We start from the raw sequence: 23,389 nt of genomic DNA on the forward strand, positions 1-23,389 counted from the left end.
TCTATCTATCTATCTATCTATCTATCTATCTATCTATCTATCTATCTATCTATCTATCTATCTATCTATCTATTTGTCTGTCTGTATGTATATATATATGTGTATATATATATATATATGCATGCATATAATTTTTTCCCTCCTAATACTGACAAAGGTCTCATGAGTTATAAATATCATCTTTCCATGCAGGAATGTAAACAGTTGAACCTTAATAAGTCTCTTATGATTTCTCTTTCCTGTTTACCTCTTCATGTTCCACTTGAGTCTTGTAGTTGAAAGACAAATTTTCTATTCAGCTCTGATCTTTTCATCAAGAATGCTTGAAAGTCCTCTATTTCACTGAATGACCTTTTTTTTCCCTGAAGGATTATACTCAGGGCAGGATAGATTTCTGTACCCCATTTCCTGTATTTCTTATTTCCCAGTTGTATGTGAAAAGATTTTTTTAACATGTGTTTTATAAACTTTGGGTTCCAAATTTTCTCCCTTCCTCCCTCCCCACCCACCCTCATTGAAAAGGCAAGCAACTCAATATAAGTGATTCATGGTTATAATTCTATCTCCTTTACCCTCCAGAATATTATATCCCATGCCCTGCAGTCCCTTAATGTAGAAGCAGCTAAATCTTGTGTTATCCTGATTGTGTTTCCACAATACTTGAATTGTTTCTTTCTGGCTGCTTGTACCATTTTCTCCTTGACCTGGGAACTCTGCAACTTGGCTACTATATTCCTAGGAGTTTTCCTTTGGGGATCTTTTTCAGGAGGAGATTGGTGGATTCATTCAATTTGTATTTTGCTCTCTGGTTCTAAAACATCAGGGCAGTTTTCCTTGATCATTTCTTGAAAGATGATGTCTAGGTTCTTTTTTTGATCATGGCTTTCAGATAGTCCAATAATTTTTAAATTTTCTCTCCTGGATCTATTTTCCAGGACAGTTGTTTTTCCAATGAGATATTTCACATTGTTTTCTAATTTTTCATTCTTTTGGATTTGTTTTACAGTGTTGATTTCTCATAAAGTCACTAGCTTCCAGTTGCTCTATTCTAATTTTTAAGGAAGTATTTTCTTCAGTAATCTTTTGGACTTCCTTTTCCATTTGGCCAATTTTGCTTTTTAGGGCATTCTTCTCCTCATTGGCTTTTTGAACCTCTTTTGCCATTTGGTTTAGGCTATTTTTTAAGGTGTTATTTTCTTCAGTATTTTTTTGGGGTCTCCTTTAGCAACTGTTGACTTGTTTTTCATGATTTTCTTGCATCACTCTCATTTCTCTTCCCAGTTTTTCCTCTACTTCTCTTACTTGCTTCTCAAAATCCTTTTTGAGCTCTTCCAAGGCCTGGGACTGATTCATATTTTTCTTGGAGGCTTTGGATGTAGAGTTTTGACTTTGTTGTCTTCTTCTGGTTGTATGTTTTTATCTTCTTTGTTACCAAAAAAAGATTCTATGGTCTGACACTTCTTGAGAGGTTTGCTCATGATCCCAGCCAATTACTTGAGTTATAAACTCTTTATTAAGGTAGAGGTCTGCTTCCAATGTGAAAAATGTACTGCCCCAAGCTTCCGGGGTTAGCTGTTTTCAGAGATACTTCTAGGGACCTATAAATTTTCAGTTCTTCCAAGGTGCTATGATCAAGGGCAAGGTGTTTACTCCTTTCCTGGCCTGTGCTCTGGTCTATGAGTGACCACAAGCACTCTTTTCTGTCTTGGAACTGTGAGGAGGATTTCCTCTCCACTGCCACTACAAGTTCCACCACACCAGCGCTCCTTCTTGCCCCAGGACCACCACCCAGAACTGTGACCCTGATCCAAGCATGGGAAAAGCAAGAGATTCCTGCCTCTTTATGACCCAGTTTGGGGTTTTCTTGGCAAAGATAGTGGAGTTTCTTGCCATTTCCTTCTCCAACTCATTTTAGAGATGAAGAAACTGAGGCAAACAGGGTTAATTGACTTGCCCAGGGTCACACAGCAAATAACTGTCTAAGGCTGGATTTGAACTCAGGTTTTCCTGACTCTAGACCCAGCACTGTTTCCACTCAGCCAATTGACTGGTGACCATAAGTTGTATCATGATTACTGAGTTTTATACTGATCGCAGTGTGAAGGGGCCAATTGGTATTTCATTGTAGTAAACAGTGGGCTACAATGAGTCTGCCCTTTTCTACTAAACATGCCAGGGTCCAAGCCACTGTTCAGCCACTGGGCTACTCCTGCTGCTGGGAGCTGATTAGCAGTCTGCTGCAACAGGAGCACTATCTGCCCAATGATGTCAGCTGCTCATGGAGCCCATTTCTCTGCTTATTACCCTAAGCCAGAGCCCCTGAGTCCTAAGTTTCTGTCCAAAGCCCATAGGGCTCACATTTTTGCCCACTACTTCTCTGTCAAGGTCTGCCACTATCTGCCTGAGCTCTAATGCACAATGCTGAGACAGAGTATTGCTCTAGGCTTGAGCACAGCTCAACTGCTAATGGTGGGTTCTGACTGCACACCTCTATGGCAAACCCATCTCTACTCTCCTCCCCACCCTCTAATTGTAAGTTGCTGTAGGTGTGGACTGCACTTTTCCTCCTGTGTTTGGCAGCAGGATGACCATGAGTCTTGCTATTCCTGGGGGCCTTACTCTGCCCTCCTATGCCAGGGAATATAACACATAAAGCATCTGTCAAAACTGGTGCCGCAAATGACTCAGGTCCAATCAAGATTGATGCTCAACACATGAATTTTATTGTAACAGCAAATGTAAATGCCTAAGGCCAGGTTTACACAAGAGTACTGAAGGGAGTGTTAATTCCTGAAGTTAGGTGTAAGCACAATCACTCAGAGCTGTCTGCACTTATAGGGGTACAGAAAGGTCCCCTAAGGCTGCTGGCAAAGCCAGGTCACCTCGTTCCCCCTGTGGGTGAAGATAGAATAGAAAACCACAGGCTGCACATCAAGGCTTTGGACACCCCCACTACCAGAAAGGCTGGATCATGGCTTCCTGCCCTGCTAGTGAGTCAACCTCGATGACCAAGCTGTCTGGTGTGCTATGGCCTAGTCTGGCCAACAGGTCAACAAAACCATGGGATTTTTATACAATGTTTAGAAGGGTAAGGGGAGAGGAGGGAGTTTTATCTGGGATACACACACAGGATAAGCTCAGGTGGTACCTTAGGCACCTAAGCTCATCTATCTAGTACTTATGTCTACTAGCTCATGGGCTTAACTGAAACTTTGGGGCCCAGCCAAGTTTATCTGTATAACCTTATGTCTTAAAGGGTGTAACCAGTGGAGGTAACTAGGACTATGGTAACATATATATATATATATATTTTAATTTTAAAAAGGAATTATTTTGCTAAGCATGGTAGGGGGGCATATGCCTTGCAGTTACATTCACACATAATGTGAGACTTTAGGAACGTCCCTAATTATCCAATGTAAGGCTAGGGGGGCATTGATTTATCTTTTTTCCTAGAGGTTCATTTGGTTTCAAACTTCTTGCAGAAGTGTTGCAAGGAGACATAAGCAGGAATCCCCTTTGTAGACATCATCAGGAAGGCTTTACAATCCTTCTTCAGCTTTGCCAGCCAGGCCTGTGCCATGGCCCCTTCCTGAGAAGTTGGCTCATTCAGAATCTGGGACAGTGCCAAGCGTAAGTGGTAGTTCCTGTCACGAGGACAAAGCACAGGAAAGCAACTTTTTTCCAGGGTCTGGTCTAGTATGCTGAGGCCAAAGGGGTTAAGGATGTGGTTCCCAGGATAATCAGCCACAGCAATTTTACATGGATTCTGGGAGGCCCACCACCAAGCCTGACCTCCAATCAGTAATCCCCCACCCTCTGCCACAAACTCATGCAGCTGCTTTGCCTCATGGTCCTTGTAGGTCTGGCAGCAGTAGACACTCAGCTCAGTATTGACACAGGGTACTATGCAATGTTCCAGGCAATGCCCAGACAGCAAGGGACACAGATCTTTCACTTCAGGGTTAATCCCAATCTTACTCATCTGGTCCCCTGCCAACCAACGAACAGCATTACACAGAAAATGGGCCAGTTTAGGGTCCCAGAGCATATCTTCATGGGCAGCAAGCACCACCCGACCCCGGCCATATCGGGCAGCTGCCAGGAAACAGCCAAGTGATTTATCTATCCCCAGAGGAAAGGCCAAGGCTCCATGCACCAGAAGTTGAGAAGGGACTCCTGGCAAACTGAAGTTCAGTTCTGAGATTCCATCTAAGAGTTGCTTCTGATCCTGAGAAAGGTCTTCTCCAAATCTGAAAAGGATGCATTTATTTCTAGTTAACATTTGATGGACTACTATGGGTCAGAGAATTAGAAATATTCCTTATTATGTGAGTAATCAATTAATCAACAAACATTTACTGGGTCTTTTGTAAACAGAGACCTACATTCTGAGGCAGAAAGAACATCTTTGAATTGGAAGGGACCTTAGAGTTCAACTAATCGTTTTCCCAGCTAAAGTACAAATCTCATTTCCAATATACCTGATAAGTAGATACCCAACCTTTGCATAACACTCTCTAGTGACAAGAAATTCTAGTTCTTAAAATTGCCCATTCCTTTACTTGACAACTACAATTATTAAGCCATGTTTACTTACCATGAGTTAAAATTTTGCTTCTTGTAACTTCTACCCATTGATCCTTGTTTTGCCCTTTAGGTCCAAAAGACAGCACTAATTCCTGATTCACTTGAGAGTCATTCAGATGCTTGAAGACAACTATCATTTGATTCCCCCTACCCTATGGCCAAATATCCAAGATTTCTAATGATGTGTTATAGTTTTGAGTTCCTCTGCCCATCATGGTCACCTTTCTCTGGACATAATCTAGTCTACATGTAAAATGGAAATAATATTACTTAAATTATATACTTTACAAAATTATTGTAAAGATCAAATTAAGTAATGGAAACAATGTGTATTATGGCCAAACTCACGTTATGGGTCATTATCCTGAATATTATCTGAGTTTTTTTCCCCTTTGTGAATGGGTGAAAATGGGATGTCTATTCTGAGATCTTTTTGCCTCCATCTTCTTACTTATTTTTAAGAGCCCTGGACTTGGAGTCAGATAATCTTCGTTCAGGGGCAGCTAAGTGTTGCAGGGGATAGAGCACCAAGCCCAGAGTCAGGAAGACCTGAGATCTAGCCTCAGACACTAACTAGCTGTGTGAGCCTAAGCAAGTCACTTAACCCTGTTTCCCTCAGTTTCTTCATCTGTAAAATGAACAGGAGAAAGAAATGGCAAACCCCTCCAGTATCCCTCTTAAGAAAACCCCAAATTGGGTCACAAAGAGTTGAGATTTTCTTGGGTAAGCAATCTTAGTTCAAATCCCAACTTTGCTATTTATTATCCATGTTAATTATGACTAAGCTATGTCATCTTTGTGGGGCTCCATTGCTAATCTGTAAAATGATCAGGCTGAAGATCTAAGATCCCTTCTAGACCTCATACTATGTACCTCTGATCCTAAGTAGGGATGTGAATGGAACATTAATCCATATTAGCCATCAGGTACTTTCTTGCTTGGCATAGTGTAAATCAGAGAATGTAAAATGATTGAACTTAGTATGAGGATCTGTAATGAAAACTGGTAGAAAAATCCTAAATGGGCCAGTGTGTTCTGATTTGAAAGACATCATTTTGGGTAGGTAAGTCATAATTGCTCCAAACCACAGGAATAATGAGATAAACTAAGCTTGGGCAACTTTACTTAAAGATTAGTTAAGCAATTCCTGACATGACCCAGATTATCCTGGTTAATTTTCTTTTACACATAACTTTGATTACCTGCAAAGCTGTTTTTAATATTCCCCAATACTACACACAAATGCCAAAACAGAAATGGCATTTTTTTGATGTGGTATCATTCAGCTAAAGGGATAAGAATGGTCAAAGGGAGTATTAATAGGACAGAAATTTAAGAATACTTCAAAGTACCAAGCTACATCAAATGTTTCAGTGAATTTGCAAATACTAGCTATAGTAGGTTGAGAATTTTATTTCAAAGTAAAATTATAATTTGGCTATTGTTCAATCATTTCACACATGTCTGACTCTTTGAGATCCCATTTGAGGTTTTCTTGGGTAAAGATACTGCAGAGGTTTGCCATTTCCTTCTCCAGTACATTTTACAGCTAAGGAAAGTAAGACAAACAGGGTTAAGTGACTTGCCCAGGGTCACACAGCTAGTGAGTATCTGAGGCCAGATTCGAACTCAGGTCTTCCTGACTCCAGGCTCAGCACTCTATTCACTGCTCCACCTAACTGCCCTAAAATTATAATATCTGCTTCTAATTATTTGATATTTATTGCTTAGCACTACATGTCATTGTTATTATAGTTGAGCTTAACCAATATAATAAATATGATGATACTACATAAAATAATTTATAGATTCAATGTTACAACAATCAAACTACCAAGGGGTTACTCTCTAGAGATAGAAAAATAATGAAGTTTATTTCAAAGAACAAAAGATCTAGTATCTCAAAAGAAATAATGGAAAAAGTAGGAAGAATAGAAGAAAAACCACTTCCAGCTCTTAAATTGTATTTATTATAAAATGGTAATCATCAAAAATATTTTGTATTGGTTAAATTTTTTTTTAAATAGATCAGATTAAAAAAAGTAAACTAGATAACAAGACTTCATGAATGTGGGCAGAGAACTCCTTTTAGACAAGAACGTCCTTTGTTACGGAGAGGAGGGATGCCTTTAATGTGATCATTCTTGCTCTACTCTTTGACACCTTGCCGTAGAGCTCTTTACTCACAGGAACACTACTTACCTTACTGTAAGTGGAATTGTAGGTACTTCCTTAGAGACTTCAAGGCAGCTGATATCTCCATAGGTATCAGTGAAGTACACACCAGCCACACTGGTAATATGGTTACCAGGAAAGTCAGATAGAACCTTGTTCTGGCACTGTTGACTTGCCCAATGCCAAGCTTGACCTCCAATGAGCAAGCCTCCACCATTCTTCACAAACTGAATCAGCTTTTTGGCCATGGTGGCATCATAGGCATTCATGCAGTATACTCCTAAGGAATCTTCTATGCAATCTGTAATCTGCACTTTCAGACAAGGGAAATGGAGGATAGAGACCAGGCTTTTTACAGATGAATGTACCCCAATGGCAGCATCTGAGCAAGGACTGAGCCACCCCATTGCATTGTGGAAAAATCGGGCCAAACTTGTATAGTGCAGGTAGCCTTCATGGGCCAAGACCACCATGCGGCCCTTGCCATACTGGGAGGCAGCAATGAGAACCTGGCCTTTCCCATTTACCAGCACTGGGAAAGCAGCTTCACCAATGAGAAGTAATTCACAAGGAACTTCATTGCTGGAAAAGTGCCAGCAATCTACCCCATTCATTAGCTCTTTAATGGCATCTGAGGGTGTCATTGTCATGGAGTCTTTCCCTGTTGGAGAGAGAGAAGCAAATACTCACTTTGGTGATGTAAGAAGTCCCTTAGAAGAGTAGCATCATCATCACAATCTTTGTTGATTACATAGCATTAAATAGGATTAAACCAGCAAATAGTGCAGTCCTCATGTTTCAAACCCATTTAAAGATTAAGTTCACCCCTCTCTGGCACAGATGGGAAAACTGAAGCAAAGAAGCAGCTCAGTCACAGTCATCAGAGAAGTCAGTGGCTGCAGTCTAGAATACCAAACTTTTCTCCCTGACCATTTGAACATATAATCACACTCAACTAGTCAAGAACAGTGCCTTCTCTAATGCTTTGCTAGCATAGGACAGAGAAGAGGAGTAGAGGCAGAGAAAGATTATATAATGCTCAGAAAAGCCTCTCTGCATAGGGGTTAGGCTCCCTCAGAGTATACCTAAGTCACTGCTCCAGGCAGCTGGACAGCAGAGGTTGCAAGCTGCTTAGTAGCTCAGATATAAGATCAGGATTGCAGGAGGAGGAAATAGAAATACCTGAGTTATCATTGGATGCATTGCAGGTGTTCCTATGCCTTGGCTTTACCTCCTACCTATATTCTTTCCTTAGTTCTTTATAATCTGGTTCCTGACCCTTCTGCTCTACAGAAACCAAGGTCTCCAAGGACATCATTGACTTTCTAATAGCCAAATTGCCCATCCTTTTCTAGGGTTTTATTTCCTTTGACCTCTGTAGTATCTGAAACTTGATCACTTGTTCTTGTAAGTTTTTCCTTCTTTTTTCCTCTGATATTGTTTTTGTTCAGTCTTTTCAGTCGAGTCTGACTCTTCATAACCCCATTTGGGGTTTTCTTGGCAAAGATGCTAGAGTGGTTTGCCATTTCCCTTTGCTGTTTATTTTACAGATGAGGAAACTGAGGCAAACAAGGTTAAGTGAGTGGTCCTGGGTCACACAGGTAGTAAGAATGTGAGGCCAGATTTGAACTCAGGAATATGAATCTTCCTGACTCCAGGCTTGGTACTCTATTCACTGCATCACCTAGCAGGCCCTTCTGACATTACCCTCCTGGCTCTCCTACTCCTTATACTGTTTATAGACTCATAGATTCTTGCAGTTGTAAGAGACCTTGGAATCATCTATCCTAACCCCTTTTCTCTTTTACAAGAGAGGAAACTGAGGATCAGAGAATTTGATTTGCCAAGTCACTCAGAAAAATAGTGGCAGAATAGAACTCACATCTTATGAGTCCTCACTCATATCTTTTTCTCTTATACCCTAGTACTTCTGAAACCAAACAACTTTCTTATAATCACACAGGCAAAAAATTGAGTGGGAATTTCAACTCAAGTCCAGATCAAATACCTATTCCTTTAAATCATGCTGTAGATGAGTGTGGTGTAGTGAAAAGAACACCTTAGTAGTCAGGAGACTTGGATTTTAGTTACAGGTGTGCCAATAACCAGTTGTATAACCTTGGGCACAGCATAAAGTCTGTGATTTGGGGACTGCTCTGGAAAAAGAGTGGGGCTGGTAGGCAGCAAAGTGGACACAACACTAACCCCAACTTAAAAAACAACTGAACAACTCAAAAAAAGAGTGGGGACAGTGTGAAATGAGTGGAGCAAATTTCACAGTTGAAAGATTGAGGAATACTTTTCACTGAGAGAGAGAGAGAGGTCCAAGATCCATCTCTAGAATTCCTTTATTCCCTTTGAATACCCAAAAATTCATATATACATGCCATTCACATTTCCTTTAGTGTCATCTTTGACTCTTCACTCTCACCCTAAAGATCTTATACATGGCTAGGTCTTGTCATTTTTACCTTGGCAACATCACTTATCTGTCTCCATTTCTCCACCCAGCCATTACCTTATTTCAGACCTTCATGACTTCTTGCCTGGACTATTACAATAGCTTTCTAATTGGTCTCCCTCTTTCAAGTCTTTCTCAATTTCTATCCAATTTCAAAGTGATTTTCCTAAATCATAATGACCCCTGTTCAATAAACTCCAGTAACTCACTACTATATCCAGGAGAAAATGTAAACTGTCTGGCATTTAAAATTCTTTGTAACCTGGTCCTTTCCTACCTTTTCAGTCTAACTACATTTTGCTTCCCTCCATAGACACTACAATCTAGTTACCCTGTCCCTTATCCATTATATGCCCATCTTTCACATCTTTGCCTCCATATTTGTTCTTCCCTGTACCTGGAATGCATTGCTCCTTATCTTTACCTCTTCATTCCACTAGTTTCCTTCTTCAGCTCAAATTCCTCTTTCTGTGGGAGACTTTTCACATCCCCCTTGCTTCTAGTTTCTTGCCTTCTAAGGTTATCTATTGTCTACTATGTATAAATCTTTTATGTATCTACTCCTTTACCCGTTTATCGCCTCTATTTGCATTTGAGCTTTTTGAGTACAGGGACCATAATACTTAAGAAATGACTGCACCTCCTAACATCCATGTACACCTTGTTTCATATACACCAACCCTAGAATGATCTCTTTAGTGAGGCAGGGAGGATAGAACATCTTCCTATCCAATAGAAAATCAGACAAGATAACTCACAGTTCTGTCCTGTAAATTCAGTCTAGGGATCCAAGAGTGATCCGGCTGAGGAGAGGCAACCAGAGGATGGACAAGCAGCAAGTCTGAAGATTTATAAAACTGAAATGGGGGGTGTGGCCAAAAGTTTCCTCCTCTCTTCTTTGTTTTGGGGCTTGACTCAGGGTCAATCTGGATTGGGGTGGGGCTTATCTGGATGAGTAACTAGAAATATGAACTGAGTTTCCTGGAGGGCTTTGACTTGAGTTCCTTATTTCTCATGAATTTCAAAGAACCCTGGATTTGGATGCAAAAAAAATCAATTTGGATTAGATGCCCACATGTGGTATTTACTATTAGAAACTTTGAGCAAGTCCTTAATCTATCTAGGCCTCTGTTTTTCTCAACTCACCTACAAAAATCAAGGTTCACATATGTACAATGTAGTGTAACTTAGAACTTTGCAAAATATTTTATATACACTATTTAACAAATTCAGCAAATATTTATCAAGTTCTTATTATGGCTAAGGCACTATGCAAATGATGAGTTGAGGCAGACAGGAGTGCTCCAAGCAGATGGAGCAAGCAGGCTGTAGGATGTGAGATATGAGATCAAATACAGGATGTGACCAGCCAGAAAAGTGATCAAAGAAGACTACGCATTGAAGCCCCCCACTGTAGACTTACCTGTGTGCTTTCACAAAGCACCCCTTACCTGATATTGCAGAACAACTCTCTCCCTTCCCTTTTCCTGTTCCCTTTGCTTATATGTATGGACTCTGGAGCAGTCTTCCCCTTTCTTCTTTCCTATTCTCCTTGCTTATCTGTATGACAAAGGGGCCTCAGCCATAAAATTGTGTGTTTAAATCAGAACTTTAACCTGGCCAATCACCTATGCCTCTTTGGGAAGCAGGGTCTGCCACCTATGCTCTGTCTCTTCCACATGGGAGCAGGCCTGCTTTGGTGTGTCACCCCAACAAATGCCTTTCTTTAACTTGGAGGACTGTCTGAGTGAATTTCTTTCAGGACAATAGGACCTATTCATCTATTCTTCATCATTTCAGGTGGGACCCCAACATTCTTGGGGTACACCCTGAACTCATCACAAGGATCTAAGGATTAAAAAAAGGTAATAAATATAGTTCCAGTTCTCAAAAAATTTACAACCCTCTAGCAAAGGGGGTACCAGTTGCACACAAGTTAATGCAAAATATTTTCAAAATGAGGGGAAGCAATTAGAAGACTCAAGGAAAACCTATGCATAAATGGGTACCTAAACTATGCTTTGAAGGAAATGAGAGCTTCTGGCAAATAGAGGAAGGTAGGAGTCCAATTTAATAGTAGGATACCACTTATTCAAAGGCAATGGATAAAACATTGAGTATGGATGATAGCTAGTGTGAAAAATGATTTTTTTTAGTAATCATTATCTTGGAGACTCAGTGCTTCCCCCATGCTCCTTTCTTCCAAAGTTTAGTTTCTTCTTCAGAAGCACTTCACTGTAGTGTAATCTAAAGGATCTCTACCTGCTCTTTATGTTCTGGGAGTGGTATTTCCTTGGAAGTCTGTCTCCACCCAAACCTGAGTAGGATAAAATCAATTCAGGCCTGGGTTGGAGTTTGACCAAGATAAGAAAATTTAATGGAATCTCATTATCAGAGATGTCCTTCTGAAGAACTTTGGTCAGAAGGCTATTGGGTGGAAGCTCTGAGTCCAGGACACAGATTACCAAAAGAAATCATTTTCAACATGTGTCAACAACTACAAGGCCAGATGAAATTGACCAGGAGCATTCTTCTATTTATGACTACGAAGGACAAGACACCTAGACCCAGACACCGTCTTGAATTATGGCACTTTTCTTATCTTGGTATTCTATAGACACATATTATGTTATATTATATTATGTTATGTTAATGACAGAAGAAATACAGACATCCTGGATCTATAATTTCAATTGACACCTTGACATTCTCTTATCTTATTATTTACAATCTATCCACTTAAGAAATTCCTTTCCCTTATTATGGCTAATACATATGGAGACTATATTTTTGGGTGGCATAGGCATCCTGAGTCAGGAAGGGAGGGAGGGGTAAGAGGGAATTACTCCTAAGACATAAGATACTCTTTGTCTATCCATCCTTAGGCTCTTTTTCTACAATGAATTCCCATGAATATTTCTATATCTCTAAAAACAAGCTTTGAGAGAAATAAACATGCAGCCTAATTTTATTTGTCTTTCTTAAAATGAACTCAGTAATGGTTGATACTAGGAAGCATCAAACTAAAATGGTTAACAGAGAGTTAGTATCAAAGATAGTGAGCAGCTGATAAGAGAGTACCTAGGAGCTCTCAACAAGTCAAAAGAAACAGGATGATGGAAATTCTATTCTTGAGAAGAAAATAAATTGGCAGATGTGATTCCTTAGTGGTTATTGGTAATCTTTGATAGATATAGGATAGAAGGGCAGAAGTGCCATGAAACTGAAGAAGCAAAAATATTCTCACTATCAAAAAAAGTTAAGGCAAGGCATAGGATTAAAAGAGAAACTATGAGCTGTTGAGTTTTGGGTACCTGACAGAACTTTAGAATGTGATATCAAATTGATAGTTTATAAACATTTAGAAGGGGAAACAAAGATAATTAAGAGCCATCATAGTTCCATCAAGAACAGGTCATGCCAGACTAACTTCATTTCTCTTTTGTCAAGGTAAATAACATGGTAGAACAGGGAAGTGCTATCGATGTAAATTTCAGCAAAGTGTTTCATAAAGTCACTTATTGCATCCTTGTTGACAAGATGGAGAGATGTGGGCTAGATGATTGTGTAGGTGGATGGATTTGGAACAGATAGAATGATGAGACCAAAACCTATTCGGAAGGAGGTCTCTCGTGGAGTGCTCTTGGGATTTATTCTTTGCTATTCTACATTTGTACTGGTGTTAAAGAAAAACATGGTACCTAAAAAAAGGAAGTTAAGGGAGATGATAGTCCTGCAGCACTGTTCCAAAGGACAGACCACTTTTAAAGTACTGTGTTCAGTTATGCACATACTTTAAAGATTAGATAATCTTTAGGTTTACAAAATAGCCCTAGAGAATGTCCAGAGGTCAGTAAATGCAATCCACAACCACCTATTACAGAGTAAGAAGTTGGTCAGATAAGGACCAGGAAGAAAAGAATAATGGGGAAGCAGCTAAGCCAATTCCAAGGAAAACAAAACAAACTATCCACCAATTTCAGATAGAACATTAGAGATGGACATTGACTTATATGGAAAGTAACCAGATAGCTAATTTGAGTAAGGAAGAAATTTGACTTTGGAAACTTCCAGAGATTCAGGGAAACTCAAAGAATTTTTCAAGAAAAATTTTGTTGAAAGAAGGAAAAAAAAAGAAAACTAAAAACAGACTCCTTGGAAATAGACACCATAAGATAAGTAAGCTTCTTGGGAAGGTCTAGATAACATTTCAGTGACTCACAGTGGCTATTCAGCAGCAGATGCCACCTCCTACAGTTCATCAACAGGTACCAGTGGTGTCAGGCAGTGCTCCCCATCATGGCTTCTCTGACTATTCTGGGCAGTTCTTACAGTTCTGTGCATCTTCTAACAGGTGCTGCCAGGTATCACAGACCCCAGCAAGTAGCATCAGGCATTGCTCTTTAGGTTTTTTGGTTTTTTTTTTTTTTGGCCTTATTTGTCATTGAATATTCTCCCTCCTGACAAAAGAGAAGAATGTGTCCAGCATGCCCTCATTGAATGGCACAGTTGTCATGGTATCACCCAACAGGCTCCCATCTTTCAAACTTCCTTATTTCTATCAAAAGCACCACCATGCTTATGGTTTCTGAGGTTCATAACCTCAGCATTTATCCTGGGTTGCTATCTGTCCGTTACCCCACATATCTGATCAGTGGCCCAATGTTCCCATTTTTGTCCTCACAACTTCTCTCACATCTCACTCCTTGACGCTCACACAGTTACTTCTTTATTTCAGCTTTTCATTACCTCTTCCTAGACAATTACAACAATTTTCTAATTGATCTTGCTACAAGTGTTTTGTCACCCCAGTCCATCCTACACACTCCTGCTAAAGTAATTTTCCTTAAGGATAGATCTGACCATGAGACTCCCCTAATCAATCAACTCCAACGTCTTTCTATTGACTGTAGGATAAAATATAAACTCCTCTGTTTAGTTTTTAAAGCCCCACACAGCCTGGCCTCAGTCTGTCTTTTCATCTCTTTGGGCATTACTGCCCCTTCTATATTCTGTTATCTGACCAAACTGTCCTCCTCTCTTCTTCACACTCAACATTTCAACTCCTGTCTTCATGTCTTTGTGCTTGATGTTCCACATGCCTAGGATGTACTTCCTCTTTTTCTCTAGACTCTAGATACCTCTTTTCACATTGATGTAATGGTACATCAAGTACCATTTTCTACGAATTTCAACTTCTCTCCCGAACCACATTGAATTTTTTTTATATATTAACAATATTTACGCTATATGTATATGTGTGTGTTATATGTTGAAAGGTTAATGTATAAGATCTTCCCTACCCACAGCCCAAGCCCAGGGACAAGGAACTTCCCTAATGTATTGTTGTGGGCTTTGTTTCAACCCAGACCCACCTTGGGGAACTATTCCTTAAAAAACAAGTCTTGAGGTAAACATCCGGGGACTTGGCCAGTTCTGGTATAGATCTGAGACATTTTTTGACATAACAAAGATAGTTCCTGAGGATGGAGAGTTTCAGCCACAACTCTCAGGTCCTTAGGATTAATCACCTATCCCTTGACTCCCTGCCTTTTTTGTGTAGGGATGATAAAAAAGGGTCTTTCTTGGGAAAGTGACTTTGGGAGTCTCCCTCAGAGAGGATGCTCTGCCATAGGGACTTTCCCAACTGAGACCCTGACGGCTGTGATCCAGGACTCCCCCAGCCAGATGTTCAGGAGTTGGTGCTTCCTCAGATTGGTGATGTATTTCTTCCTCTTTATCTCTCTATCTTTCTGTTAATAGTCTTTGCTTCTAAGATTGTATAATCATATGTAATCACAATTATGTGCATGTATGTTTATGATTATTGCCATTATGAAATCATTTATAAGCTACGAAGTGTGAACGTGTCTTTGTGGGTACAGATCTGAACCTGTGAAACAAATTGTAAGAGCTGCAGCCCATAACACCTTACTGTTACATATGTGCTTCTTGTTTCCCCATTATAACATAAACTTATTGTGAGTAGGGATTGTTTCCTTCTTTGTACTTTTGTCCTTAATGCCTATCACATGGTAGCTTCTTGGTAAATACTTGTTAATTGATTAGTTGATTGTCTGAGCCTTAGTGATGCTCCCTATTGCCAATACTACCATTTCTGCCAACCCTGGCACAGGAAAAGCATGTCCAGGAACCAGGAATCCCATGATTCTCTATCTACAAGAGAACCCCAGTTACTAACACCTATGTCAAATATGGACACTACAAACTTAAATGCCCTTTCTGCCTCAGACACATGGCAGTAGTGTCCTTTGCCTGAGAAAGGTTTCCTTGTTCAAAATCTGACAAAACACATACATTTCTTCTGAATTATTTCTCTTCAGTAATCACAAATCTTCCCAGAGATTGTCCAGAGATTGTCTTACTCTAAGTTATTGCCAGTATACTTCTATGAAAATGTGACACTCACTTAAATGTCCTCTAATAGGCTTCTACACTCTGGTTCATTAATTTCCTCACATAATACATCTTCTTACTATACAGTGCTATTTTTTTAATAGAATAGGTCCTTTTGTAGTCTTAGTCTAGTCATGAGTTCCATCCCACTAAGTCTCAGTGGTGCCTATGGAGTTGTGTTTGCTTGCTTCACCCTTCCTTAGGCATGGGGAACAATGAAAGTAAAGACATGAAAAAGGGAAAAGGCAGTCAGGAGACAAAAAAGTAGTCCAATCAGAAAAAAAATGGGATGTATAGATGAAGCATATCAGATATGTTTGGAAAGTAGAGTGGCCTGGAATGCCAGGCTAAGACTTTGAACATTACTGAGGAGGCCGTTGAAGCTTTCTGAGCAGGGGAGTGACATGACAAGGTCTGAGCATGAGAATGATTATTTTAATTATAGTATGAAGGATGGAGTAGAAGAGGGCCAGGATAGAGGTGGGAATATCTATTAATATTACATTATGACAGCTAAGATGTAGTAATAAGCACTTGCATTAGACTACTGGCAGAGGAAATAAGGAAGTATATATGGGTAAAAACAGATACTGGGGAGGGAAAATAAGGGGCTTCCCATTGGATGGCTTCAATATTTCCGAGTTGGCGGCTATATAATCTGCTCTCAGCATTCGAGTTTGTGGTTTGAATGAGATTAAGAGGAAAAAGGATATGGTTCGGAGCAGTCACTATTGGGATTGAAAAGGGGAATAGATAAGGATGAAAAAATTTTTTAAAGATTTTTGGACAGTAGATAAGGCCCAGATGAGCTATAGCATAACCCTCTCTTCTGGTTCCTGAATCATAAGATCATAGATTGGGAGCTGGAAGAGACATCAGAGGCCATTTTCTCCAAATATCTCGTTTTATGGATGAGTTACCTGAGTCCCAAAGAGGTTTTTACTTGCCCTAGATCACAAAGGTAGTAAGTGGCAGGGTCAGGATTTGCACCCAGGTCCTCAGATTCCAAAATCTGACATCTTTTCTACTAAAGTATTGTACCTGAGGGTGTTTTGTGGCTATTATAAGGAGAGTCAAAGATACCAGAGGGTGGCAATGAAAGGTTATGTTGCTAAGCCTTTAGTCAAGAAAGGGCTTCAAGTCCTTGGATGAGATGAGTAAAGGAAAGAGCTTTGCTGCATTGCTCTAGGCAGAGACGATCCTGGCTCAGGAAACAGGTTAATTTACTTGGACTGTGGTCTCCAGCTGGGATGTGGCCAAGGAACAACCACTGATTTTGTGATTTTTCTCCTTACGTGGGATAAAAATTTCGAGACCTTTTGACTAATAAAAGTGTTGCCAAACTGAATGTCTTAAAGATGTCTTACAGATTGCTTTGAATGCTTTTTTAGTCAACAGTTGCCAGTCTTCTGTTGCTGGTGAGAACTTTGATTACATCATTCCTTTAATTCCTAATGTCAATAGATCTGGACAGCTGGATCTGTTTGACCTTCTCTGTTGCTTCCTCCTTTCCTGGCCTACAATATTATGTCTAAGAAAATGCGGTCAAATCGGTCAATGTAAACTTCATGATACTTCCTGATTATGAAAGAGCAAAATGGGAGGACAGTTTGAGGAATAAAACTCCACCCTAGAAAGGCACTGCCGACTTTCTGGGGTCTGCGTCAGGGAGCAGAATACCTGGAGACAACTTAGTGAAGCTTATGAGGCCTGAGGAGACTCCTTTGGGGTTGAGGATGTGTGATCCAGTGGTAGGGCTGGACTCCATTTATTTGGAATTTGTCAAACTTGGGACCAGAGCTGGGCTAAAACAGACTTCTGAATAATCCACGAAGAAAAAGTATACCAAAGAGATGAATGGTAGAGATAAGACTAAAAGAAATCAAATTTACCCATTACAAAGCCCTGAACATAATTGGCCTCAATAGATACGTGTTGAATTAAGTCGAGTTAAATTAAAACGATTACCACAAATTTGCCATTGACAAACAATCCTTTGATTTCCCTATTTTAATGGATCAATGGTCTCATAGTGGAAGATGTTTCCTCCTATGATTCGTAATGGAATCCATCCACGTTTTCTCTTCCTCTGCAACTCTTGTCCATGTTCTCCCATAAATTCTCATAAGGGGTCCACTCAATGTGACATTGATGTTTTGCTGTTATATGGACCTATACCGAGCACAAGAGCAGAACATCTGCTGTTGCTTGCTCCTGCTACATGATCAGCTCATCTCCTAAAGCCATCTTAATCTCTTTGATGTGTTTCACTTTCCTTTTGTATCATAAATATTGTCTGTATTGAATTGTATTAACAATATTCTCTATGGATAGTTTATACCCACTATGTCTCTCCATTATAGTTAGAATGATTTTGCTTCCTTGGAGATTGTAGTAGCCTATGATTTATAGCCAAATTGCATAACCAAAACCGTAAAAATGCTAACAGCTCTCATTGATATAGTACTCTAGGGTTTGCAAAACACTTTCCAAATATCTCAATTTATCCTTCCAACGGCTCTACGAGGTAAGTCCTATTATTAGCTCTATTTTACAGATGAGGAGACTAATATAGACACAAGTTAAATGACTTGCCAAGGGTCACATAGCTAGGAAGTGCCTGAGATCAGGTTTGAACTTGGGTCTTCCTGACTCCAGGTAACAGCACCTATATCCACTATCTATTATGTCCTGTATCCACCACCTACAGAGAATAAGAGTTGAGCCTAGAGTCAAACAGGAAGAGAGTGGCTGAATTATCTGAGGAAAATTACAAAGTACATTTAATGGATTCAAGATTCCTATGAAAGCAAAGACCCCATCCTGATGCCAGCATTCTACTGGTGTTGAATCAGTTTTAGCAGGAGACATAGATGCATCTATCTTTGAAGAATTAAAAAATAATTATAATTGTCTAGACAATAAGTATCCCTTATCTACCTCATAGTTATAAATACCTAGTTCTTTGAATTCCCTTCATGGACTTAAGAAATCTACTCCAGAGCTCTAAGTTAATCAATATAGGGAATTCTTGGTGTGGAAATGACCTTTACCAATACAAGTCAGCAGCTTGTCCGCAACTTAGTCTTGGAGAATTTTCCTTGAAAAGTCATTACTTGGAGCAGCTAGGTGGCAGAGTGGATAGAGCATCAGGCCTGGAGTTAGGAGGACTTGAGGTTAAGTCTGGCCTCAGATACTTACTAGCTGTGTGACCCAGGGCAAGTCACTGTTTGCTCCAAAAAGGGAAAAGTCATTACTTGAACATGGTCATATAGATAGAATGTGACAAGCCTTGAACCTTCATCTCCTCGACACTAAGGTTAGGCCTCTCTCTCATACAATCCACTGCCTCACTAGAATATGACCATGTTGCCTCCATATTCAATCAACTCCAGGGCCTACCTATTGCCTCCAGGATCAAATATAAAATCCTTTGTTTGACTTTAAATGCCTTTCATAGCTTGTCCTCTTCCTACCATTCCAGTCTTCTTAAACCTTACTTCTTTCCCCTTTTTCCCCCCATATTCTCTAATCTAAGAACAATGGCCTTGCTGTTCCTTGAGCTAGACCTTCCATCTACTGACTTGGTGCATTTACTGTCTATCTTCCTTGACTGGAGCATTCTACTTCCTCATCTCTACTTCTTAGCTTCTCTAGCTATCAATAAGTTTCAGCTAAAGTCTCAGTCCTCCTTAATCTTAATGCCTTGACCTGAGATTATCTCCAATTTATCCTGTATATATACTGTTTATATGTCATTGTTTACATGTTATTTCTCCCATTAGACTTTGGTCTCCTTGAGAGCAGAAACTTTTTGCTTTCTTTGTATCTCTAGCACTCAATATAATACCCAATAGATGCTTCATAAATACTTGTTGACTTGACTAGATGGATTTAATCAATGTGGAATTAATTACCGTACATAATTGAGTAGGAGATGAGACCATGAGTACAGACAGAGGGATGAGTATGAGAAATATAGAGGATGGGGCAGCTAGGTGGTGCAGTGGATAGAGCACTGGCTCTGGAGTCAGGAGGACCTGAGTTCAAATCCAGCCTTAGACACATAACACTCACTAGCTATGGGACTCTAGACAAGTCACTTAACCCCAATTGCCTCAGCAAAAAAAAAAAATCATTAATTCAAAATCTTGTGGAAGTGATAAATAAATCAATTTTAAAAAAATAAAAAAAAAGAAATATAGAGAGTTACCTTTCTCAGAAACAGGAGGGAAGAAAATGATGATGAGCCAAAATATAGAGACATTTTGAGGTAAAGAACAGTGTATGGAGGTATGACTAGTTTGTTTTTTATTTGTTTGTTTGTTTTGCCATCCCCAATGGTGTTATTTTGACTTCCTAAGACAGAAAGGATGATTCAGATATTTCTATTAATTTTAATATTAACTAGATACTCTTGTTTCCAGCAGTCATAAGACTCTTACTATGTGTATGAGATGTATGAGATCTACAATTAACATAAGGGAAATAAGGAGTCAGTATTCAGGCAGGCATGTCTCCTCTGGGGCAAGAGTGTAGTGCTTCCTCTCCTTAGTGCCCACAAGCTCTACTTATCTAGTGGTCTTGCCTAAGTTCACGCTGCAACCAACCAAGGTGCTTTCACCATAGCCTTTCCCAGGTCTGACTTTCCTCCACACCTTCTTACAGAAGTACCCCATATCCTTGACCACAATCCAGGTAAAACTATCCACCCACCTTCATCCTCACCCTCCAAGCACTTTTGCCCCAGATGAACAAAATGATCTTTATAAAATGCATAGTTTTTCATAGGCCTTTAGGTATGATGACTTAATAGTCATCTATAAAATGTGCAATATATGTAACGACCAAGGACCTGTTCTATTGTGTTGTGACCTGGGAAAGGCTATGGTGAAAGCACCTCGGTTGGCTGCAGCGTGGACTTATGCAAGACCACTAGATAAGTGGAGCTTGTGGGCACTAAGGAGAGGAAGCACTACACTCTTGCCCCAGAGGAGACATGCCTGCCTGAATACTGACTCCTTATTTCCCTTATGTTAATTATAGATTTCATACATCTCATACACATAGTAAGAGTCTTATGACTGGTGGAAATAATCAATAAGCATTTATTAAGTGCCTACTATGTGCTGGGCATTGTGCTAAGCACTAGGGTTACAAAAAGAGGCAAAAATCAGTTCCTGACCTCAAGGAGTTTATAATCCAATGAAAATACCATTTGATGTAGCTTGACTTTCTGTCCTTCACTCAACCAATCTTACATTAATAGGTACACATTGTCATGTACTAGGTACAAAGGACCATTGGTGCAATAAGGATACTGACCACACCCAAATTGTTCTCTGTCTTGTAGTACAACTCAGGCCCCACATTTCAGGTAACAAACCTTTCCTGATTCCCCCCTGGCCCACCTCCTTGGTCACTCTCTCTCCCTTAAGAAAAAACTTTGTATATGCTTTGTGTTCATTTATCTAGCACAGCAGGTAGCTAGGGATTGCTAGGCTCAGGCCACAGAGGCTGGCTGTTTTCATCATTTCCAAGTCTTTACCTGTCCAGGTGATTTGCTCTGGGTTCATTATTCTGAGGTTGGCAGTCTTCTCAATAGAATGAGGCTTCCTAGAGTTCTGATTCCATCCCCATCTCAGGTTCCTCAGGAACAAACAATCCTATTTTTGACTCTAAGGGCAGGGAGTTAAAAAAAAAAAAAAAGTAACCAGAGTACAAACATGAATTCATTATGGAACAGGTAGCTTTAGACCCACTAAGAAAAAGGAATGCTAAGCCATAAATTATGTAATGATAACCACAAGTTGAGAGACCTTTTGGATATTTGCAACTATTGGTTTTTAGCTATTTTATATTTAATTTCCATTGAATACAGCCCAATCAATGCCATGGGGGCTCTTTCTTTCTAGTGTCCTCCCTCTCCCTTTCTGTCTGTCTGTCTGTCTGTCTGTCTCTCTCTCTTTCTTTCTCCACCTCTCTTTTTTTCTTTCTCTCTCTCTCCTGGAAGGCCAGCAGGTTTCAGCTGGGCAGAGAGAGAGAATTTCAACTAGTCCAATAAGAAGACTTTTGGAACCTTTAAAATGTCAGAATGGTGGTGATATGTTTTTAGAATATACTGTATGAATGCTTTGATTAGTAAAGTTTCTTGCATACATTAAGAAGTATAAGTCTAAAAAAATTTTTTTTTAAAAGTGTAAGTCTAGTATTTCTGTCGCACTAATTAATATATGTACTGAGAAATCAGAGATACTTGCATAAAGTACATTTTGCTGCTATTGTTCCTGAACCTGCTTGGGTAGTTGCTAGCTTGCTGCTTGTGTATCCTGGAAGAGGAAGACTTTAACTCTCTTTTGAGATGTTACAAGGCCTATATGAAATACAGGTTCACCCCAGGCCCAGGCCCACCTAGAAGGCTCTTGACCCAGAACTTGGCCTCAGCTCACCTTAGCCCAGACACTTGTCTTTATACTTCTGGGCTGACAATAAGATGGGACTTGATGGTCCTGGATGGTTTTTTAGCACAGCAATGGAGATTAGGCCTAGCAGAAAATTAAGAGTCATCATGGCCTACCAGAGCTGTCAAACTCCAGAATGCTGCCCAATCAGATTAAAATGTAACTGGAAAATATTTAACAAAACAAATATAAATACAACATAAATGATGATTATTTGTGGTTTTCTAAGTCAATATGCAAATATGCAAGCAACCATTTCTACTTGAGTTTGACACCACAAATAAGCCAAAGGCTATCTATCTATCTAACCTACCTTGAAATGGGGGAGGGGAACAAGGCCCCTCCATCAGGAACTCCAATGCTATACATATTTTATCATGTACGTTTATCTTTTGTCCTTTCCACCATGCAAGCTCCTTGAAGTCAAGCCCCATTTTTGTCTTGGTATTCCAGAATTTCACATATAATAGATACTTAACTTTTTTTAAAATTTTATTTATTTCATTCTGAACTTAAGAAATAAAACAAGCATTTCCATAACATAGTAGAATAGAAAAAAAAAGATGATAGCACATGAAACTGCGAATCTATTATGCATAACTTGCTATTCCTTTTAAACATATAATAGTTATGAATATTTTTAAAATTATTGACTACTGTATGTAAGTCACTTTGCCTTGTATAATAAATATTACTATTAGTAATAGTAAACCATTGCTTTTATTTACAGAAGAGGAAATTAATAAGGCTTAAAAATGTTAATTGATTTTTCAAGCAACAAATAGTCGAATTCAGCATTTAATCCAGGATTTCTTAATCTGGGTTCCATGGAACTTTTTTTTCCCTTTTTTAATATATTTAAAACTATTTCAATGCAATTGGTTTTCTTTTTAATCTTACATATTTTATTTTATGCTGTTAATAATCTTATTCCCTGGGGAAGCTAGATGGCGCAATGGATAAAGCTCTAGCCTTGGAGTCGGGGACCTGAGTTCAAATCAGGCCTCAGACACTTGACACTTACTTGCGATGTGACCCTGGGCAAGTCACTTAACCCTGATTGCCTCACCAAAAAAAATAAATAAATAAAACTTTAAAAAAACATATTATTCCCTGAAGGGGTCTAGATGTGCTGATAAATGTTTTAACAACTGGATCTCAGGGGGGGAAAATGTACAAACTACACACTTTGAAATGTAACTTGCATTAATATTTTCTTCATTAATTTTTTAAGTCTAGATCATCAACAAAATAAATCAAGCCCCATCAGCCTTTGCTGATTTCC

At 39.4% G+C, this 23,389-nt stretch overlaps 1 pseudogene; it reads right to left on the bottom strand.

The window, feature by feature from the left end:
* LOC114027264 overlaps positions 1-21,264 on the bottom strand; it is a 229,884-nt pseudogene extending 208,620 nt beyond the window's left edge.
* Between the last annotated feature and the right edge of the window lie 2,125 nt (positions 21,265-23,389).

This window comes from Vombatus ursinus, unplaced genomic scaffold (genome assembly GCF_900497805.2).
Source record: "Vombatus ursinus unplaced genomic scaffold, bare-nosed wombat genome assembly UNPS02014858.1, whole genome shotgun sequence".
NCBI classification, from domain to species: domain Eukaryota; kingdom Metazoa; phylum Chordata; class Mammalia; order Diprotodontia; family Vombatidae; genus Vombatus; species Vombatus ursinus.